The sequence below is a fragment of the Euprymna scolopes genome, chromosome 1 (assembly GCF_053919585.1).
Source record: "Euprymna scolopes isolate OS-2025 chromosome 1, ASM5391958v1, whole genome shotgun sequence".
Classification (NCBI taxonomy): domain Eukaryota; kingdom Metazoa; phylum Mollusca; class Cephalopoda; order Sepiida; family Sepiolidae; genus Euprymna; species Euprymna scolopes.
Genome location: NC_136482.1, coordinates 148,472,621 through 148,490,273, shown reverse-complemented (window position 1 = coordinate 148,490,273; position 17,653 = coordinate 148,472,621).

The window sequence follows — 17,653 nt, the reverse complement described above, 5'->3', positions numbered from 1 at the left end:
TATATATTAAAGTGGAGATGTTTCTACTTCGGATGGAAAAATCCAGTAAACTCTGATAAATCGATGTGTTCTCCAAAATAAATATCATTTTATGAGAAAGTAAACCAGTTCTTTATAAGATATTAATCACTTTAATATCAATTTGTATTCTATCAGGAAATACACATCTTTATTTAATTTATCTGTTTAATATCAATACGGATACCTAATTACAAGCTGACATCGGAACTCTGTTTTACAAAGAGAAACACTAAAATGTGCGACATTATGAGACAAACATTTACCGACGATGACAAATACAGAATTATAAACACGTACATGGTGCCTTCGATAAGTTTCCAGACATTTTGTGTGCAGGCATTTTAAATTGTCGTAGACTCTTGAAAATTCAGTATGTTTTTGCTCTGTATCTAATGATATGACTGACCAATTTTTATAATTTCAGGTTCCAGTGAATAGTTACAGTAGGAATTAGAATACACCCTAGTAAAGGCTAATTGTCACAGCTGGTGAATTTCAAAAATGCAATCTGGATGTGTGGACACATTGGAACAATAGCAATAACATTCTATTTTAAGCTTTGAAAAAATGCTAGAGAAACGTATGGAATGCTTCAGACTTCTTTTAGAGCATCTTGCATGAGTCGAGCATCAGTTTTTAAGTGGCATAAGAGATTGGAAGAAGGCAAGGAGTTTATGAGAGATGATCAGTGACTTGGGCGGAGTAAGGAAGTCAAAACACCAGAGTTGATTGGTCAAATAAAAAATTTCATAGATAAGGAACGTGTGTCTATAAAGTGGACAGGTTAATATCAGTGTGGGAACTGCATACACAACTGCGGAAGATTTGCGCGAAGTTTTTCCAAGAATGCCCAGAGAAGATCCGTAAGAAAGACGTAGGCGTTTGACTAAGATGGCCATCAAGACAGTTGCTCACTCTCCCTTTAGTCTAAATCTTGCTCGCTGTGAGATTTGGTTATTACCTACGTTCAGGGAAAACCATAGAGGCTGTATTTATGAGACAATTGAGGCGATGAAAAAGGCCGTGACGGGGGTCGGTGACGCGCTCACACAAGAGGACTTTCATGGGGCCTTCCAAAAGTTGTTGGAACGGTACAACAAGTGCTTTGTAGTGGGATGAGATTATTGCAGCCGGAGGAGATTACTTTCAAGGAAACTAGGGTTTCATATATGTACTATCAATGAAAGTACCCATACGAAAAAGTCTGGAAACTTATTGATGGGACTTCGTGTTTCATATATGATCATTTACTGAATTGTACTATCGTAAAATCTTTTTGAGAATCAATAATGTTAAATGCATTTCTGTATATTCAGAAACATTCTACGTGGTTTAAATAATAATCCAATACGAACTGATATATAAAATAACGTCGAGTAAGTTCTTTTAGTTTCGACGTAAATAGTAATGCATCTGGTAAATTGATATCTTGTTTTTTCTTGCGCTTATCAACTTATCAAGGCCAAGAGGTCACTAGAGGATAAGGGTTAAAGAATGTACAGTAGAAATGGGACAATATAGTAATCGTTAGTAATGGAAATTCGGTAAATTTGTTAACTTATATGGAACGGCTCATCAAGAACTTGTTTACGTTAGCCTTGAAGACAACCATATTGTAGTCAACTGGAAAGCAGGAAAACGGGAGACAATTCCACAGGCGTGCAGTTCTAAGAAAGAAGCTTTGTTTATGGAATCTACGTTTAGGTTTAGGCACAGATAAAGAGTGTGGAGATTGTTGATAGTGTTTTCAGCTAGACGAGTGTTTCTTGTGAAAGTTTGGCGAGCGGGGACCATAGATTGAAGCTCAGTCGAACACTTTCCATGAAAATAACGATATATCAGAGACAAACTCGCAACATATCTTCTGTGATATAGAGGTTGCAGGGAAGAGAAAATGGCATCTCCTACGAGGCTACGAAGTCTATTTTGAACGCTATCAAGGCAGGACAAGTCCTTTCTAGCAGCTCCTGCCCAGATGTAGTAACAGTATTCCATCCTCGGACGTGTCTGGCTCTTATATAGATAGAGAATAGCATCAGCAGTGAGATATCTACTGGATCGATAGAAGGATCCCACCATTTTTCCAGCGGCCTTAGCAACAGATTTGATGTACGTGTTCCATTTAAGATCAGAAGTAAAGGTCAAGCCTAGAAACTTGTCAAATGTCGAGAGCCATTCATTTCAATTGATGCCAGATGTGGATCAGAACGTCGATGATATAAAGAGAGAAGCTTGGTTTTAGATGCATCTTATTCAGGGTAGTAATTTCTGATGATGCTTTATTCTAATATGTTCTAAGAATTGATATTTTTCCGTAAGAAGCCATGTTTGTTGTCAACAGACGATATCAAATCTAATCACCATCATTTTAATTGCCATTCATGGATAAGTATCGTGTGTCTCTAGAGACAACAGCTTGATGTCAGTGTGAGAACTGTACACACAATTATTCACGAGGAACTGAAGATGCAGAAGATTTGCGATTCTATATAGGGGAAGCATGTTTATATTAAAAAAAAACAAAGAAATATTTTATGATTGCGGAACAAGCTTCAAACTCAATCAAAAAAGCGTTACACTCTGAACTCATTGAATCAAATAACAAGGCCGATAGCCATTAGTCGCGTGCTCTTGGGTAATGAATGAATGCGTGAATGTAGGATTTACATGAAATTCTTAAAGATAAACGAAAATTACCGAAAAATGAGCTGAAATGACTTAAATAAATAAAAAGTAAATGACTTAGAATGACTTTAATGAACTTAAGGATGAATTGGATGACCTTAAGAATGACTTGAATGCTTAAAAAATAACTGGACACCTTCAAAAACAACTTGAATGATCTGGAGAATGACTTGAATGGCTTGAATGACTGGTTGTAAAGTGGGTGATCATGTTACATTAAATTAATACAGAAAAGTGATCCCCTACTTTATATCACAATAAGTACAGCATGTAGTAAGAACCGGTACTACACTTTGATCTTGGCCAAAAGGAAAAGAAAAGCGGTATTTATTTGCACCCCCACCGAGCAAATTAGGCACACGGCCTATTTTTAATGTGAGGAGTGAAGGGGAAATGGGGACCAACTCCCCGGGGAGTAGAGGAGCTGGATAGTGATAATTGGTATGAAGGATTGCCCCTACATTGACCAAGGTCTTATGTGTGGGGTCGCCCCAACATATGGTCTTTGCTTGCAGTATCTGCCGGAATAGATACTACACTTTGATCTTGGCCAAAAGAACAGCATCTATTAACAACAGACCTTTGATCTTAACCAAAAAGGCCAAGCACAAAAGTGTTATGGACAAACCGACAGACCGACCGACCGACCGATAATAATCAACGTAGTCAAAAAAACGCGACTCACAAATCACTAAGCGTGTAATATGATCGTTTACCGGATAACGTATTTTAGCGCGTCTATGTTGTGTGAACATTTCTGAAAGGGTTGTTATGTCTTGGCACGGCAATTCTTTAGATCAAGAGGTTGATATGATATTGACTATAACTGCCGGTGATGCTTTCTATTCGAGTTCACTGTTGGTGTCATCATTGTTAGGGCCGCTTGCTGGAACTGAACGCTCTATGAAATGAGTAACAGACACATTTTCTTACGAAATAGAAATTTGTTTAAAATTATAAGTACAAGCATTTTCTTAGAACGCGAACGTTAAGCAACGCTGAGGAGAGATCCGCCGACAACAGCATCCAAACTATAATTTAAGTACAATTTTTCCGCGCGGCAAAAGCGGGGAGATATATATTAAAAACGATGAGATGAGATGTTTTGTTTTTCAAATCCTAGTGTCGGCGAATAAGTTTGATTTTTTTTTTGTACTTGTCTAGCACAATTGCATAAAAAATCTGGATCAGCAGACTAACTTAAACTAACTGTTAACTTAAGCCGAACTGATATGCGCTGACATTTCGAGACGAAAACACTACTGACTTGATTTTACGTGTTTCTCTCAAATATAATGTATTTTATTTTACATCATATTCATACCATGTTATTTCTTACTGTTGTGTAGTTCCATATATATATATATATATATATATATATATATATATATATATATATATATACAGAGAGAGAGAGGGGGGAGATAGAGAAAGAGAGGAAGAGAGAGAAATAGAGAGAGAGAGAGACATTTTTATAGAAATAACTTCTCATCCAAAACATATCAATTCCAAACAATAAATGTTATACTATAGATATTAGTTAGTTTGTAAATTATTTTGTGAAAAGAAGTTTGAAGTATTTCATTGTCAACCTTTGTGAGAAGGTTAAAAGAGATCGGAGGACCAAGAATGCTTTCTATTAAATCAACAGTATAAGATACAGGATCACTATGTTCTGGTATATTATACCCGAAAATTCTATGATATTAAATGCCCACCTGCCATCATCGTCTTGAACAATTCTAAAAAAGACATGCAAAATAGTAGAAGAAATTAGAAGAAATTTCAAAAACTGAAGTTGTCAATACTCGAATTCTATAATAAAATATATGTTTAAATAAACGATCCTAATTTAACAAACAAAATAGATTACAGTATGAGTCTTGCGATTGATAATAATTTAATCATAGAAACAACTGTATAATAATTACCAATTACCAAATGTAAATTATCTCTATAATATCATCTATCTATCTCTCTCTCTCTCTATATATATATATATATATATATATATTATCATTTATGATATATTACAAAATGGATATTCACAATAGCATCGAAGTATACATCGCGAGTATCCTAGGGTTACGCTTAACAACCACAAGGTTTACTTTAATAACTATCCTAGCATTAGATTCATCGGGCAACGCCGGTCAACGGGCCTTGCTAGTCTATATATAAAGTAATGTATATATATAACGTAACGTATACATATAACGTAATAATATATACGTAATGAATAAGGTTTAGAGGAGCAATTCATAAATTAAATGAAAAAGATAAATAATAAAGTTACATAGAACTGTATTGTAGTATCAGAAATTATATATAAGAAAAAAATTTAAATTGAATGTTAGTAAAAGCAAAAAAAAAAGCCGAAGCTTTATATGTAATCGTTGAAAAAAAAAACTGTGTGAGTTGGACGACATAAAAAACTTCGTATTTGATTTCTGTTTTTGCATTTACTAAAATTCTTTTTTCTTCTTTTCCTTACATATATTTTTCTATTCTAATCTTTCTTATGTATTTTTCTTCATTCCCTCATTATGTTGTTCTTTCTACTTTTCGATTGTTCTTTTTATTCTCTCCATTAGTCTTCATTATATCATACCCTTCTTTTTGCATTTCTAATTTAAATGCTCTAAAGTCAGTTTTATCTTTTTACCCTTAGGTTTATTTTACATTTTTCTCTACCGTTAGTCCTTATTAACCTGATAATTTAATAAACTTATACATGTAACCTTACTCCTTATCATTTGTAATTATATATATATATATATATATATATATATATATATATATATATATATATATATATATATATATATATATATATATATGGGGGCGTGTGTGTGCGTGTGTATTTTGGCAGTAAGTCGTCATCAAGGCACGTTTCAATAACTACGACAGGGTGTGTTTTCTTCTTTATTTTTCTGTTCGTTTTCTCTATCTGGCGAGCTCTTTCTCTTGTTTTGGTTGGTAAGCTGTGTATAAGGTTGCCAAGTAATTTTTGTCAGCCATTTTCCACGACTGATATATATATATATATATATATATATATATATATATATATATATATATATATATATATATATATATATATATATTGGTTGGTGCAAAACTAATGTCGTTTTTTACGTTAACATATATAAAAACGACATTATTTTTGCACCAACCTTATATATATATATATATATATATATATATATATATATATATATATATATATATAAAGGCTTAAGATATTCAAAAGTACGACCCAATGAACTCGACGAGGTTGTTAAATAGTGCTCGATAACAAGAGCAAAATATTTTTTTATCATTTATTCGAAGGTAGACAGTTATATTTCATCGCTAGAAACAGCCATTTGTTTCAGTCAATGAGACTTTGTAAGGCGACTCTGAACCATTCGACGCTATAGAAAAAAAGAAAAAAGGAGCTCTCCAAAGAAATTAAAAAAAGACAGTAAAAGTTGCGAGCTCTCTAAAAAGGAGGATAAAAATTGAGAGGTCGCATGTCAACCTTTTTTGGAAAATCGTTTGGACATAAGCATAACTCATTGAAATTATTAAAGTGTGTCGTATTTTACCAGAGCAGTAGGGGGGGGGAGATGTGACTTACACTGAACACCGAGTTTCATTAAGCGTGTCTGTTGATAAACTCATTTTTGCTGTCGAAAGAAGGGTTTGCGTGTGTATACGAAAATCCACGTCGCATATATATATGTATATATATATATATATATACATATATATATATATATATATGTATATATATATATATATATATATATATATATATATAGGAAGGTTTTGTGTGTAAGTCTTGGTATAGTAATTAAGTGGGCATTCCCATAAACAATGCCTCTAAATCTCTATTGGAACAAAAGTTTCCAGTTGGATTTTATAAGTATTGTTTTGTTTTGTTTTTGTTTTCTTTACGAATGTTCGCCATTTCTACAAGACAGGGTTTAAATTCAGAAAAGATTTTCCAATCTAATAAATCATTATCATTGTTTCGTTATTTTGTTTTTGTTTATTTTCTTTTTGCGAAGATCGTAACTTTAAAGTTACGACTCGTTTCCGACAAATGTATACATAAGAAAACAAATCAAATCAAATAAAGAACATCTTAAAATGTGGTTAGTTGCAAATGTAGACAACTCGAGCGCTCTATTGCCTCATCAATAAAGACGGACATTTTATCGCATGGTATGTGCATAGGTTTAGTCCCAATCTCACAAGATGTGCGTATATACGTAGGCGTATACAGATAGATGTAAATATTGGTGTTCTCCCTGCTTTCATGAGAGGCTGGTTTTGTTTTGGTCCAAGTCTCCAAATTACTGCACATATACAAGGAACGGCGTTTCTACAGAATCGGGGCGAGATTTTGTAGTCGATAAATGAAGTTTTCAGATAAAAAAAAAACAATGATTACAACTGATTTTTTTTTTTTGTCAATTCTAATAAGTTACAATGGTAGCTTCCAAATTATGCAGTCAAAATAAGCTGAATATTACCGAATTATACAAAAAGAAAACAACTTTAATAGTGTTAGCCGGTGAAAAATTACCGCCATCTTGTTTAAATCAAAACGGAAAATTACCTCCCTTTTTAACTCTCCTGCGTCTTACAATTGTTTTCATCAAATTCTATTTTTACTTTCTTTAATAAATAATTTTCTACCTTATCGATTTTCGTAATTTTTGGATATAATCATCTTAAAAATACGAGGAATACGTAGATACCATTCTTTACATGCGAAATTCAGTATTACGATTTTCCGAAATTTCGAAAGAGGGGGAGAGTGCTAAAAATAAGAAAGAGATACTATCACTTAGACTCCAGTAAACGCCATTGATAATGAATCTTGCGAATACCAGTACTGTAATAGCCAGTAAATAATTATCATCCCATATGAAAACCGAAAAAAACTAATGAGAAATTAGTTTAAATGAATGTTTAAAAATATGCAAATTGACTAGATTTGCTGCAAGTGAATTCAATACAACTACTCATATATAACAAAGTATTTTTAAATAGAAAACATGTTTTTAATATGAATATCTATACAAAAAGTAACACAAATTTATAGAAGTATAGATTTACATTTTATTTTGTGAATGTTAGAGCGAAGAGTTTGAGCGTATTGCTCTTTTCGTTTAATAAGTACTAGCCTGGGTGTTCGGCGTTGCCCGGGTGTTTGGAGGTGTGTGTTGAGCAAAAAAAAAGTTGTAGTAAACAGGCTCGAACCCGTACCGCGAAGAAGGAAAAGAACGTGAAAAAAAAGTGACGTGTGAGCTGTTGCGTCCATCGCCAAATCGGAAGTGACGTAGGTTTAAATTAAGGCTGGACAATCAAAAAGAGGCGATGGCTTTCGAAAATATTAGCGAAAAAAGCGACCCCTCCCTGTAGAAAAGTGCCCAGTTGAGGGTGAAGGAAATAATGTTTTGAGCCAATTTTTCGATATATGTCGTCCGAAGGGTCGAGTCTCAAAATTATACCGGTCTCGTGAAAATCTGTTGTCTTTGTCGAAAGTTTTAGGCAGTCATACATACATACATACATACATACATTTAAACAGACAGGTGAGATTTATATTATAGATTACATTTTATTTTAACTTCGTCGAAGGCAATGGATAAATCATGGAAATCAAGGTGATTATTCACGCTCACCTCGTTATTGTATATAAATTAACTCATTTATAGATGTAATTTTGGAAATAAAAAATTAAATAAGTAAGTGAATGAAACAATTGTAATCAATTAGTTTTTAATTTTATTTCAATAAATACATTTGTATTAATTTTTATGTATAAAATTAAATTGAAATGATAGTATTAATTGAAGCAAAGATTCATATACATTCATTTATTTTCCATATAAGAAATGTTAATGCTTATTTGAAAAATTAAAATATTCATGCTCGTAACTGATAAGTTTAGCCAAAGGTTTATATTCGTTTGAATAAGCTGAGTGGACTTAGCAACTTATTCGAGTAATAATCGATAAAGTTGCCTTACTGAACGAGTGTTTGTGGTAGGACCTGGTATATCCTTAGCTAAAGTATTTGGCGTACCTTTCGACATCTGTCCCAGGGGAGCCCATCAGTCAGTATTTATGGCTAACCAGTAAGGAGGGAGAATCCGGATGTACTCATAATCATTATATTAATAATGTTCTTAAAATCAATTAATAACAAAAGGAAACCATGAAAAAATGCCATAAATAGCGAAAACACGCAGTAACGTATGTTCTTTGGCTTCTTTTACGTCTTATCTTTATTTTCCAGCACTTCTGTAATATTTTTTCTGTACTCCCAGGTTAAAGTATTGCTTCTTTGTCTTTTAAAATATTTTATAGTCTCATATGTAAATTGAATTCATTTTTGTAGCCCCCAATAAGTACGTGAAAGTATTGTCTCTTTGTGTTTAAAATATTTTAAAGTCTCAATCACTAAATGCTATACAAACTAATTCACGCCGTTCAAGTTTAAACGTTATTAATTCCTTTCAATTTTTAAGCTGAACATTTTGCATTCAATTTTGAAGCTGGACATTTAATTAGGTTTATTTAAAAAATATAAAATGATTCAATTTTGACGCTGGACATTTTTGCATTAAATTTTGGAGCTGGACATTTAATTAGGTTTATTTAAAAATATAAAATGATTCAATTTTGACGCTGGACATTTTTACATTAAATTTTGGAGATGGACATTTAATTAGGTTTATTTAAAAAATATAAAATGATTCAATTTTGACGCTGGACATTTTTACATTCAATTTGGGAGCTGGACATTTAATTAGGTTTATTTAATAAATAAAAAATGATATTAAAAGAGAACATACGTTGTTATATCGTTTTCAAATTATTTTTACATTTCAGAAGATATACGACCAATGAAAACCTGGCATAGCTAGCTACAGAAAGGGGAGTTATATTGACAATAGTGACAAACCTTTGGCATAAAATTAAATTTTAATGTAACAGTTTGAGCCATTTTAAAGGAGTGGATCAGAGGGATTTATTTGTCCTATTAAATGATTGTAAATTAAAAGTGCGTTCAAATATATAGATTAGTGTGTGGTGATTACTTCAATGCATACCACCTCGGTTCATGAAATCGAATATATTCAATCGTAAACTAAACATTTGATAAATGCATAAATCACCACTTATTTTGGAGATAGTTGGAATAGTAAAAAACGTTCAACTATGCGTTAGTGGAGTTGTTATGATGTAAAATAACCCATTCTGAATCAAATAGAAGCTGGAGATGATATGATGTTTTACTTATATAATCATAACAATATAATGTTGAAAAGCACATCGGTATTTTAATTTTTATGTGTTTTTTTTACATAAGAGTCACCACTTATTAAGGCTCGGAGGCGACTCGAGAATAAGGGTTAATGCGTTACAGTGGTCAATGGGATTATAGCGTAGTAATCGTTAGTAGTGAAATTTTTCTAAAGTCAATTACTTAAGAGGACGGTTCATCAAGAACTTGTTTACGTTAGACTTGAATACAAACAAATTGTATTCAGTTGGAAAGCAGTCAAACGGAAGAGAGTTCCACAGGCGTGCAGTTCTAAGAAAGACGCTTTGTTCATAGAATCTATGTTTAGATTTAGGTACGGATAAAGAGTGGGGGGAATTTTTGATAATAATTTCAGCTAGATGAGTGTTTTTCGTAAAAGTTTGGCGAGGGGAACCATAGATTGGAGCTCAGACGAGCACTAGCCATGAAAATAACGATAAAGCAGAGACAGACTCGCAACGTCTATTCTGTGGGAAAGAGGTTGCAGGGAAGAGAAAAGGTCATCCCTGACTAAACTACTAAAGTTATTTTTAACTCTGTCAAGGCAGGATAAGCCGCCAAGATTCGGCAATAGTACTTCATCATTTTATTTCATATCGGAGAATTAACTTATATTGGTATACATTTGTATTCATTCGTGTTAGATGAACAAAAAAGATTCGAAATCAGTGACAAAACAATGGGAGTCCAAGTGCCTGAATTTTGTGCTTTTCGAAATAACACTGCATGTTCACGTAAAATAAATAGAAAAGAACGTATTAAATTGTTCTCATCGACCGACAATTACTCACGGTAAAAGATGGTCGATTTTATTTGACTAATCTTTCCGCTCAAAGTGACTGACAAACAACATTATGGAAGAGCAATTACCTTAATGAAAAAGTTGAAAAGTCATATAATAAAAAAAACAAGAAATTCTTTTTTGTTAATTAACACATTTTTTTAAATACTGTATATATAATCCCCGACATAACTACATTGCATATAATGCACTAGAACCTAATAATATTCTTTTCTATTTGCGTTCCACTATTTGATCCTGATCTAAATAAAATGCTGAATACAGTTAAGTTTACGTGACATATACAACATCTTTATTATACTTAGCACTTGTTTGTGTGGTGTGTTTTTATAGCGATTAAGGAACAATATAATTCTCAAATTTTGTCAAGAGAAAATATTCGCGAATATGGTTATATTTAAAAAGAGTTCGTCTCTGTTACAACACATGCTTTAGTCACCTAACAACATTTTAAGTAATGCGTGGCTCACAAAGTTAATGACCTTATGTCAGACTGCTGTAGATAAAACGAACACAATAATAGTGAAAAGGGCTTTTGCGCAGTTACAATATCATTAAACCGTTAAACTCAAATACAAGTGGGTTTAACGTGAAATTGCGAAGTACACACATAGAAATTAATTTGTTTAAATTTTCTCTGGGAATACAACGTAGAAAAGATCTGAATAAAAAAATCATTCAGATAGACTTCAAGAAAATACGTTAGTCCAGTTTCCTGTTACCGAGTTAAAGTGAACAGACAGCGGATATGCAGCATACATTCCCACCCACCATATCTTATATATGATTTATTTATCTGGTGAATAACTCATAATTATAACAGCTCATCAGGTAAAATCAAATAATCATAACATGCTAAAATTACGTAATACATGCCAGTCAGTATTAACAATAGCGATGGGACGATTCAGGTACAATTACCGATTCCATGCTTAATTCCCGATCCCGATACAGTTACCGATTCCGATTCCAATTCTGTTTAAATCTCTAATTATTTAACTATCAGATTTTTATTTTTCTCTATTTTCGTAAAAACACATGTTAAATATGCAGATATTTTTCTAAACGTCAAAATACATTTGTGGAGGATGATCTATCGATTTTAGTTTTACTGGTATTTTAAAATCAATAAATATTTATTATTTTATCATTATTGTCAGCAATGGGAGATTTTACTTTAAACGAAATCAAATAAAAAATAGATAATTAAAAGAATCGTTTTGGCATTGAAAAATAGGCACCAATATTTCGGATTCCGATACCGATTCTGATACAGCCAAATCTTCCGATTTTTCCGATTCCTGATTCCGATTCCGATTAATCGTCCCAACACTACAAAACAATTATAACTTGAAGCAATCGCCAAATGATATAAAGGGGATCATCGTTTATGTAATGTCTAAGATGATGCAAATGCGGCAACAGTGTTACAAGAAAAGTTCCCCTTTTCTTGTAAGAAAAACATTAGATCGACCGAGATTTGAACTTTGTAAGCAAGGTTCAGAAATAGATTCAGAAATGGAATGTGGAATTTCGCATTGTTCAGTTTCACATAAAATAGTTTAGATATGTTGTTGTAAAAGGAATTTTGATTGTTCAATTCTTTTTATGAACACTGAATTAAAATAAGGTCAGTAAGAGAAGAACGAACAATAGCAATTTAAAAACATATTGAAAAATAAGTTAGGTCGAAAAATAGTTTAGTAAGAAGTCTTTGTCTGCAGAAATGGTTTGGAAACATGTGCGAACCAGGCATGTTCAGGCCACGTGGTTCGATTACGTTTTTGGATACCCGTATGACGTCATGGCAGAAATGAATATAGGAGCTAGAATCGAAGATGAGTTAGACAGAGTTGGAGACGAAGCTGACATGGTCAGAGGATGGGGCCCTTTGGAAGCGAGGAAGAAAGTTTTAATCATGTAGTCGACTTTCAATTCCTGGATGTGATCATCATTTCGACCAGTCAAACGGAATAAAAGAACATCATCATATTTTTGTAATTTGCGTCTCGTGTCATCATTCTTCCAAATTGAAGGTAATGCGAAATCATATCTTATATGAACATTGTCTCCCTCTCCATCAAAGTAATGCGTCCCCCTCTCCCCCTCTGTGAAACAGAACTGTAGAACTGTGTAAATGTCTTCTCTCCTTCATTTGCGCCGTTTCTCTAATATGAATGTCCCCATCATATAACCTTTAAATATTAACACCCAACTATACAACAACAGTTTACTGGGGCATCAGAAAATACTGAAATAATGTTAGCTAGTTTCCAATAAATATTCACAGTTGCCATCAATCACTGACCACCAATGATGCTAGAACACAAGAAATCGAATGGAACAGGTAGTATTAGCATATTTATGGGTCAGATTCAGCGGCAATTTATTTAGCGATGATTCACTTTGGAAAGCTTATGTAACGTTGAAATGATAGTATTGATTAAGAGATTATCCCAAAGAGTATTAATAAAAATATAAATAAACGTTTCTGTTGTGTTGTTTCAGAAATTATTACTTTCATGTAAAGAAGATCATTGAATTTCGCAGATGTAATATCACGCTTAATTTTTGTTTGCGTTTTTATTTACTTAAAGTCATGTACGAGATGGCGGTGGTTAGATTCTTAATGACACGGACATGAGGTGCCAAGTTTGAATAGATCTTGTGTCGGACCTCCTGGAATCAAGATAAATATGATTGAGTACTAAATGTTCACACACACACATACATTCATATATATATATATATGTGTGTGTGTGTGTGTGTGTGCGTGTGTGTGCGTGTGTGTGTGTGTTTACCTGCAGTGTTTACCTGATATAAGCAATAGTAAACTTCAATCTAATATAAATACCAGTATATATATATGTATAAGTTTCTGAATTTCAACAAAGTTTTGTACTATATATATATATATATATATATATATATATATACATATATATATATATATATATATATATATATATAGTACAAAACTTTATTGAAATTCAGAAACTTACATTTTTTCTCTTTCGTATCTTTTGTTTATTTCATCTTAGATTATTTCATTGCAGCCGTTTCCTTAATGAAATGACAATTTTTTCTGATCCCAACTAACTCATTAGATGTTGTATTCATTCGATGTTACCAAAAAAAGTTGATTTTGTACATGATAAAACTGGTGATTGGGAAAAATAAATTCCATCCCCACGTTGTTACAAGTCGTCCATCTTGTGTGTCATGCTGATCAAAATTTCTGTTTTAAACCTTAATTTCGTATTTTTTATTTTTTATTTTTTGTTATTTCCATTTTTATTTCTATTATTTATTCTTCCTATTTTTTATAATTTTATTTCTACATTTATGCGTGTTTATTGTAATATTCATTTTGTTTGGTTTCGAATTCTTATTTATTAGTTAATATTTTTGTTTCAAGCGGAGGTCACTCCCATGGAATATATTTTTATTACTAGAGTTACTTCCCTTACATCTTTTTCTTTACCTCTACTATATGTTTTGTTTTTCCCCTTTCTATATTTAATTGTTTCTTTGTTTTTCATTTTGTTTATTTTTAATTATATTTACCCAGTATTTTTATTATATTTTTACGTAAATAGTGTTCCGTTAGGTATGTTAATATTATTCTTACATGGTCGATTGATGTACGATTTTTTGTTTTGTTTTTTACTCACTTTACATTTCCGTTTATATTGTTCTTTTTTAATCTGGTCTATATAGTTTTAGCATGTACAAAATCAACTTATTTTGTAACATCGAATGGAAACAACATCTGATGAGTTGATGGAAATGAGGAAATTTTTATGAACACATAAAATCATAAAATTTCCATCCCATTAACGAAACGTCTGTAATGAAGAAATTCAAGATTAAATAAACAAAAGTTACAAAAAAAGAAAAAATGTATGACTCTGAATTTAAACAAAGTTTTGTACTATATGCACCTGTTAAATAGATACATTGAGCTTAATTCGAAATTAAACGAAAACGGTATACATTGAAATTAACAATATTTCAAAAATAAACATTTGTAAATATATATATACATATTAGATTTGTCTTTACATAAGCAGTAGTTTGTTGCTACACAGTCATGGGAATGTTTCGGTCTACTAGTACTTACTAACTAGAGACCTCATCAGGCAACAACCTTCATTTTCGAAAACGAAATTCTAAATGAAGAGCGAAAATTAATTTTCTGCAAAAGAAGGATTTTTTTAAGAGAACAGGGTTTTTTAAACAGGTCATAAGAGAACAGGGTAGAATTGGGTAAATAGCAACCTCAAATTATATATATATATATATATATATATATATATATATATATATATATATATATGTGTGTGTGTGTGTGTGTGTGTGTGTGTGTGTATTAATGAATGATGGAGAGGCGAGTTTCACTTCTTATAAGGAAGAAATTATTTGCCTTTTGTATATGTATTACAATTGTATTTTGTGTCTGCCATTTTTTAATACATTTCAACGAAATAATGTTATGAAACGATTGTACCATTAAAGAAATGCACTGTATAATAAAACGTCTGATATATTGTTATCTTGTTTTTATATATATATATATATATATATATATATATATATATATATATATATATATATATATATATATATTGCAATCATGAAGGGAATACTTTTATAAACCATCATTAAAAGTAAAATGCGCAAAATATGTTTTTAAAAAGGTATGAAAAATGTGGTAACGGAGAGGAAAGAAACATTTGTTAAAAAGTAAAAGTCGAAATGTTATATATTCGTTATCATCTAGGTTATGCTTGAGGGGTACCAAATTGAGCTTTCGTTACATTTGAATATGTTATATAGAGTTCTTCATTTAGGGGCACTTTTTACGTTTGGGTGTATACACTGTATAACATCAAAGATTCCGTGTGCGTATGATTGTCTCTAATATAAATGGTTGTGTGTTTGATTATCATAAAGGGAATCGTGTGTGTGACATGTAATTTCTGAACCTACCTCTGTTTCTCGCTGTTGAACCATCTGGAAATTTCTCATCCTGGAGGGAGACTTGATACCTATTTGACGAAGATTTATCACTCCAAGACGTTGAATGTTTTTTATAGATTTTATTTCACTTTCCCCAGAGGTCCTGCAGCAGGTGTAAAGTGAAATCTGCTTGTGTGGTTCTTCTTCACACACGTCAGCGTTCGTCTCCCCCCTCCCCAGTTAAGAGGGGGAGACCACGGAAAAACGTCCGTTTTCTTCAAAGCTCAAATCAAATCTCACAGATCTAGCCAACCACGTCACACATACGTAATTTGGTCAGCTGACCTTTGGTTCTGGTAAACGTGTCTACCTCCACGTTTACTCACCTCTCTCTCTCTCTCTCTCTCTCTCTCTCTCTCCCTCTCTCCTTCTCTATTCTCTTATAGAGACACAGAGAGAGAAAATAGAAAGAGTAAGAAAGCCAGAGAGGGGGGAGAGATGCTCGTTAACAGAAAATATGTACATTATTAAACTTTAAATTAAAGTTACGTTGCGTAACAGGTGAAACGGGGGGAGGAAGCTATTAAAATATAGCAACGTAATGATATTTTTCTCTTAAACCTAAGAGACGTTCCCTCTCTTTACAGAGAAAAGGCCTCCTCAACCGAACGTGAATAGTCTCCAAGATCCTTAGTGGAATGTTGAGTGATCACCACTCATGATTGAAAATGAGTTCGTGCTGAAGTTCGCTGCACATGACGGGTTTTTAATTAGATGGTCAGTTATTGAAGACCTGTATGTGTTGGCAAGTACATCCGTTGCTCGGTATGTTCTATTTCTGATTTTGCTAGGGACGTGCTGTTGGACTCTCCCATCTAATCTTAATGTTGTTCGCCCCACATAATTGGCACAGCAACTACATTCAAAATTGTAAATACCATTATTATTATGATGAGGGGTAGAGCATCTTTTTAAGGTTTTGGCAGAGAAAAAACACACATATTTGAATATTTTTGTACCATTGAACTAATCTTTTTACTCCCAACCACGGTAAATATAAATGCTAGTATATATATATATATATATATATATATATATATATATATATATATATATATATATATATATATACAGTAGCGTCTAAGATTAAGGGACAAAATTTTAAAACAACAAAAAAGTTTGTTAGAAATGACAACTGTGAAAAGCTGAAATTTTGACAACTGGTAGTCGTTATAATCCATAATAACATACTAAAATTTGTAATCATTTGGAAAGGATAGAAAAAGAATTATTATTAGTAGTAGTATTATTATTATTATTATTATTATTATTATTATTATTATTATTATTATTAACCTTGGTGTTTTTTTATTACTAATAATTCGATTAGATGGTTCATAGGATGTTATATTTGTAAAGTTAGAAACATGAACACACATCGGAACATTATTTCTTGTGTAAATGTCTGATTGTTGATTTCGAGTAGCCATCCAAACTATACATTTTAACATTTTAAAAATCATTTGAAATACAATATGAAGGTGATGACGCTGTACTAGTGAGATTTGTATAGCGAATCAGTAAAACGGCAATCCGTTGTCTTCTGGATTCTGAAACTTTTACACTTATATTTAGAGTGACTCTCATGACCTTCTTTAAAGTTTAGAAAACACAGACAAACTCGGTGTCTAAGACGGCTAATTCATCTCGTAATATATACACATTATATACGTGTATTACTTAGAACTATAACGTGCTATAGTCTTAGTGTGTCAATCATGCTGGGTGATTATATCGCTAATATTGATTAATCTGATTTGAAACTTTATATTTCGTCTTGTGACATACTAACGT